At 37.4% G+C, this 7,091-nt stretch overlaps 1 pseudogene; it reads right to left on the reverse strand.

Annotated features, from left to right (window-relative positions):
* Window positions 1-722: 722 nt before the first annotated feature.
* On the reverse strand, window positions 723-1,656 carry LOC102403075 (annotated as a pseudogene).
* Between the last annotated feature and the right edge of the window lie 5,435 nt (window positions 1,657-7,091).

The raw sequence follows: 7,091 nt of genomic DNA on the forward strand, positions 1-7,091 counted from the left end.
TCTACCTTGTGGTTCATTATTAATATCAGTACGTTTTCCTCTCATTGATTTAGAAAGCTCATGCTTATGATATTTAAAAGGAATGTTAAGAAACTTACCAATGTGTTTCGCATATATTTTATTTATTTTAATATTTAATGATGCATTTTTTTAGGCAAAATAAAAACGCTGTTCACTTGTTTGTTAAACAAGAGTCGCAATGTGTTTTTAAAGAAGCAGTAGCATCTACCTAAGTTGAAGCTGATAAACTTAATGAGACTCATGGTTGATTTAAGGTGTAGAGTGCCTCACAGTGGTGCCGTGTTCCCTTTTAGATGGGGCCAATCTTGTAGAGTGTCGGGATGTTTCTTAGGTGACTCAATCAAGGAAGTTCACTGGTGAATGCTTGCTGTGATGATTAGCTTGAACACATGAGTTTATAATTTATATTATTGCCTTCTTTTCTTTTACTACTTAGCACAGTTATGATTTCATTATCTACCCACCAGAATAGAACTATTTTTAATAGTTTGCACAAATAAAAGGGTGCTGTTACTGGTGCATATTAGCCAAGTATCACCCTTGCCTAACGCCATTTTAGAAGAATATGAGGAATGTGACATATTTTGCAAAAAGAACATCTAACATGAACTGAGAAAGTGGGTGACAAGAATGAGTTATTAAAGAAACCTCTATATACCTAACCTAATGGTTAACTAATTTCATTTGATGTCTGCCAACACTCACTTGGAAGTGAAAATGCTCCTCATGAGGTTGCCCAGTGCCCCTTTTACATCTTTATTTCTCAGAGTGTAGATGAAAGGGTTGAGTGTAGGAGTTACTACTCCATAGAAGAGAGCCATGAACTTGGGTTGGTCCCTTGAGATGGAGGAGGGGGGCTGAAGGTACATACTAATGGCTGGACCATAAAACAAGAAAACTACAATGAGATGGGAGGAACACGTCCCAAAGGCTTTTTTCCTTCCCCCCAAAGATTTAATCTTAAATACAGTATGTCCAATACAAGCATAGGAAACAAGAATTAAGCATAGTGGTACAGCTAACAAAAAAAAGCATACCACAGAGAGTGTGAGCTCATTAGCAACTTTTGCACCACAGGCAGTCTTTATCAAAACAGGAATCTAACACAGCAAGTGATCCAGGGTTGCGACCACACAGTGGTTACTGTAATGTAAGAGTGGCCTCTGAGACAGCATAGGTCATTCCACTCAGCCACACGGTGGCCACTAATAAGACACAGATGCGCCGATTCATGATGAGGGTGTAGTGTAGAGGCTTGCAGATGGCCACGTAGCGATCAAAAGACATAACAGCCAAAAGCACACATTCTGTGCCCCCTATTATGTGGAAGAAATAAAGCTGAAATGCACACCCCATATAGCTGATTGTCTTAGATGTTCCCAGGTTAAAGAGCATCCGAGGGACAGTGCTTGTGGTGTAGCATGTGTCCAAAAAGGAGAGGTTGGTGAGGAAGAAATACATGGGGCTGTGCAGACAGGGGTCTAACTTGGACACCAGAATGATGGCTATGTTTCCCCTCATGGCCATGGGGTACGTTATAAGCAGAATAATGAATAGAGGAAGCTCTAGCCAAGGACGGTCAGCAAAGCCTAGTAGAAAAAACTCTTCAGGATGGCTTTTGTTAATCAGATCCATTATTTTCAGTTTGTTTCACCTATGGCAGGGAAGTGGCAGGGAAGGTAGACAGGTTTTGAGAAATGACAAAACACAGTTATGCAGTGTGCACAGTTAAGCATCTGGTCACAGAAGATTGGCTACAGTAAATTGGGTAGAGGTGATAACTTAAAATATGTGACACCAGGTGACTTAATTGCTTTTCATGATATTACAAAACAAAGGTAATCACCTTAAGCAAGTAACCCAACCTTTCTGAAACTGAATTTCCTGCTCTGTATAATAAAGATGACAATAACTACATCCTTAGGATGTAGTTGTTGTTGTTCAGTCACTCAGTCATGTCTGACTCCTTACAACCCTATGGACTGTAGCCCACCAGGCTTCTCTGATCATGGGATTCTCCAGGCAACAAGACAGGAGTAGGTTGCCATGCCCTCCTCCAGGGGATCTTCCTAATCCAGAGATCAAACCCAGGTCTCCTGCATTGTAGGCAGATTCTTTATTGCTGAGCCACTGGTAGGATTAAATGCCAAGAAGTTACTGTTTCAGATACTCCAAAGTAATGATTTTCATACTTTTTTTGCATAAATATTAGCTGAAGAAGCAATTAAAGTTTATTGGTTTCTATATGCAGGTGTCTGATAGAGTAGATGTGGCTTGGAGCCTAGGAATCAGATGGTTGTTTTATGAAAACACTATGCTATTAATACAAGCCAGTACTGAAATATTAAGAAGAATAAAAATATTGAGGTAACAATAGCAAAAGAAGGAGTCAGACAAAACCTAGTACTGTAAGACTTATCAAAAGAGCCTTTCCAGATTCAAGTATATTTTTATAGCTGAATAATTGTATCATCCCCATGGGGACTATGAAGGCTGGTTTTATTAAAATCCATCTTTGTAATTTAGAATTGAGCAAGAAATGTAAACAATTTCATGTCCGTTTCCTGAAGTGTAAACTGGGAGAATTTAGCTATGACATATGTTTTCTCATACTCAAAAATTTGTTTGGGGATGTAAATTTTCTTGCATAATTACTTCATTCAAACTGGGCATTTGACTTTTTATTTTCAATTTTAATTATCTGTCTTGTAAGAATTTTTCTTTATCAAGTGAGCTTATCATGTTTTTATGAGACTTTGGACAGTTATCAATGATTTACTTAATTGTATTTAGCTACAAATGCAACCTTTATGTCCAGGAAACTGGATCAGGAGAAAATTCTCTATTATAATTTAGCATCAGAGACTTATTCATAACTATAAATTATTTTACATCCTGAGGCTACATTCTTTTAAAATTTTTTTTAAGGTAAGAGGCATAGTGTAACAACAAAAATCAGCTAGCTGAGTAAAGCAATACTTTGAGAAAGTTAATAGTGTAATGAGATTTTTAAATACTTTTCCTTTTTAGTTTCATGAAGTGTGTTTCATGAAGTCTGTAATCTGTCAAGTGAGAGATATTCAGATGGGAAGTGAGAGATATTCAGATGGAAAGTTAGAGTCATGTATCCTGGTGACAAAATTCTGAGTTACCCTGACAGTTAATTATTGGTTTAGGGACAACAGACTACATTTATAGGGTTGCAAAGCAGTTTTCACATTCTCTATTTCATTAAATCCTCAAAGCCTTCCTGTGAGGTGTCACATGAAGCTACTCAGGGTTAAGATGTCATTATGACTCTTTGATTCCACACTATCCCTAGGTCAGATGTGTATAATACAAAAATAAAATAATAGTTTCAAGTAATACTAAATGAGCCCTGTGTGCCAAACTCTACAGGAAGCATTTTATACCTATTAAATCATCCAGTAACTATTCCCAAGTCCTCTGACAAAGGAAACTTTAGTACCCATATTTCAAGATATTATTAATCATTCATCACTAATGTATACTAATGACTAGGGAGGTTCTAAAGATCAAAAAGTGAGAATTCCTTCAATGAGGTAGACAGACTATAGATTATAGATTCAGGATTTCAAGTTTCCAATATGTACAATTAAGTTCTGGGATTGTATCAGTTCAGTTCAGTTCAGTTCAGTCACTCAGTCATGTCCAACTCTTTGCGACCCCATGAACTGCAGCATGCCAGGCCTCCCTGTCCATCACCAACTCCTGGAGTTCACTCAAACTCACGCCCATTGAGTCAGTGATGCCATCCAGCCATCTCATCCTCTGTAGTCTCCTTCTCCTCCTGCCCCCAATCCCTCCCAGCATCAGAGTCTTTTCCAATGCATCAACTCTTTGCATGAGGTGGCCAAAGTACTGGAGTTTCAGCCTCAGCATCATTCCTTCCAAAGAACACTCAGGACCGACCTCCTTTAGAATGGAATGGTTGGCTCTCCTTGCAGTCCAAGGGACTCTCAAGAGCCTTCTCCAACACCACAGTTCAAAAGCATCAATTCTTCGGCGTAGACGGACCTTTGTTGGCAAAGTAATGTCTCTGCTTTTGAATATGCTATCTAGGTTGTATACTAGATCTCTAATCTTTTCCATGCCATTCTCGTATTTCATTACTGTTAACTCTTGGATTCCATGACTTTTTAATCCTACTTTTTGATCTACTTCCAGTGAGTTTTCATCACTATTTAACTATATAGGGATCTATTTATCCATGAATGTTTAAAGTCACTTTAATAAAGCATCAGACTATTTCTTTTGATTTTTCCTTTGTATCTCCACTAACATTTTCATCCTAGTATATCTTTTTGTACATAATTTTCACACAGAATATTTTATTATATTTACAGTGATTATTAAGTTATGTGTAGGAAAATACTAGAGAAGAAAGAAAAGTTCTTAATCTGACTTTAAAACATCTGGATGAAACTTGTGGACATTAAATTCATCAAATTTTGACTATGTATTAAAAATATTCACTTGCTTGAATAAAAACTTCACATTTCACTCAGGTATTTAGTTTCTGTCAGCTATACTGTTTATTAAAATTTACATGCATTTAAGTTTGGTTTCGGAGAAGGCAATGGCAACCCACTCCAGTACTCTTGCCTGGGAAATCCCATGGACGCAGGGGCCTGGTGGGCTGCAGTCCATGGGGTCGCTAGGAGTCGGACACGACTGATCGACTTCACTTTCACTTTTCACTTTCATGTATTGGAGAAGGAAATGGCAACCCACTCCAGTGTTCTTGCCTGGAGAATCCCAGGGACGGGGGAGCCTGGTGGGCTGCCATCTGTGGGGTCGCACAGAGTTGGACACGACTGAAGCGACTTAGCAGCAGCAGCAGCAAGTTTGGTTTAAGTGAGAGAATGAGAAAGACTGATTATGAAGAGAAATCTAGTTGCTCTGTATAGGCACCAAACTAGTTATTTCCAAAATTTAGAGACATCTCCCAGAAATGAAATGCTGTTTTCCCTACATATGTTAGGTACTGTGATGTACACAGATTACAATGCTCCTTAAGAATGCATAGTTTAAAAAAAAATGTGTTTTTTTACTTACCTTATTTAGATAAGTATCACTTAATAAAAAACGATTTAGGAAGGAACACGCTTGAATTTTTCAAATTTTCAAAGAGAGAAAATATAGTATGCAGTTGACTATTTAAGAATTAGCTTTAGAAGTCTGAGTTTACAATTTGATACAATGCTGCCAGAAAGAAAAAAGCCAAGATTAGGAAGACAATATGGATAATATCAAGAATGCTTTGTGAGTGTGTAATTTTATTATATTTCTAAGACTCTTGAGCATTGTTTTTAAACAGTCCATTTATGCTTATCCCAGATGAGTTAGCAGAGAAATTTCCTTGGGACAGGGTTCTCTATGGAAATGCTTCTTGTGTATAATTAGTTACCTACTGAATTGAGGTTGGTAGCAAATCTCTTCTATTGTTAGGTTTGTTCTATTTTATTTTTTGTCATAGGTTTTTTTTTTAAATGAATTTTTATTGAAGTATAGTTTATTTACAATGTTGTGTCAGTTTCTGCTGTACAGCAAGGTGAATCAGTTATAATATACATATATCTGTTCTTTTTTAGATTCTTTTCCAATATTGCAGAGCAGCATTCTGTATGTTATCCAGTAGGTCCTTCAGATCAGATCAGTCGCTCAGTCGTGTCTGACTCTTTGCGACCTCATGAATCGCAGCATGCCAGGCCTCCCTGTCCATCACCAACTCCCGGAGTTCACTCAGACTCATGTCCATCGAGTCAGTGATGCCATCCAGCCATCTCATCCTCTGTCGTCCCCTTCTCCTTTTGCCCCCAATCCCTCCCAGCATCAGAGTCTTTTCCAATGAGTCAACTCTTTGCATGAGGTGGCCAAAGTACTGGAGTTTCAGCTTTAGCATCATTCCTTCCAAAGAAATCCCAGGGCTGATCTTCAGAATGGACTGGTTGGATCTCCTTGCAGTCCAAGGGACTCTCAAGAGTCTTCTCCAACACCACAGTTCAAAAGCATCAATTAGTTATCTATATAGTAGTGTGTGTGTGTTCATCCCAAGCTCTTAATTTATCTTTCCCTCCCTCCACTCCCCTTTGGTAACCATAGGTTTGTTTTCTAAGTCTGTGAGTCTGTCTGTACTTTGTAAATAAGTTCGTTTATATCTTTAAAAAAAAATTCCCCCATGTAAGTGGTATCATATAATACTTGTCTTTCTCTGTCTGAATTATGTCATTTTTTAATGAGCTATACACTTGCCTTTTTATTCTCCTGATTGTTTAGCAGGTAACTATTGACACAGACACATAGGAACAACTTTCTAAAGCGTATATTAATTTTCTAAGACAGTGCAATTTAAATTTATAAGAAGGATAAAACACTTTCCTGACATCCTCATAGTTTACAGAACTCTTCTTTCACAATGGAATTATTATTTCATATTTTCTTGTGAAACTTTTCATGTTACTTTCCTTAATCCTGACTTATGTCATTTAAGATGATAATTTCCAGGTCCATCTATGTTACTGAAAATGACATTTCATTCTTTTTAATGGCTGAGTAATATTCTACTGTATATATGTACCATATTTTCTTTAGCCATTTATGTCAATTGACATTTAGATTGCTTCCATGTCTTGGCTATTGTAAACAGCATTGCAATGAATATTGGGGTGCATGTGTCCCTTCAAACCATAGTTTTCTCTGGATATATGTCGAGTAGTGCGATTGCTGGATTTTTAGTTTTTCAAGGAATCTCCATTCTGTTCTTAGTGTCTGTACCAATTTACATTCCCAGCAACAGTGTAAGAGAGTTTCCTTTTCTCCACACTCTCTCCAGCATTTAATGTGTATAGGCTTTTTGATGATAGCCATTCTGACTAATGTGAGGTAATAATAGCTCATTGTAGTTTTGATTTGCATTCCTCTAAAACAGTGATGCTGAGCATCTTTTCTTGTGCCTCTTGGCCATTTGTATGTCTTCTGTCTATTTAGGCCTTCTGCCCAGTTTTTTGATTGGGTTGTTTGTTTTTTTGATATTGAGCCATATATAT

Source organism: Bubalus bubalis, chromosome 2 (genome assembly GCF_019923935.1).
Source record: "Bubalus bubalis isolate 160015118507 breed Murrah chromosome 2, NDDB_SH_1, whole genome shotgun sequence".
Lineage (NCBI taxonomy): Eukaryota > Metazoa > Chordata > Mammalia > Artiodactyla > Bovidae > Bubalus > Bubalus bubalis.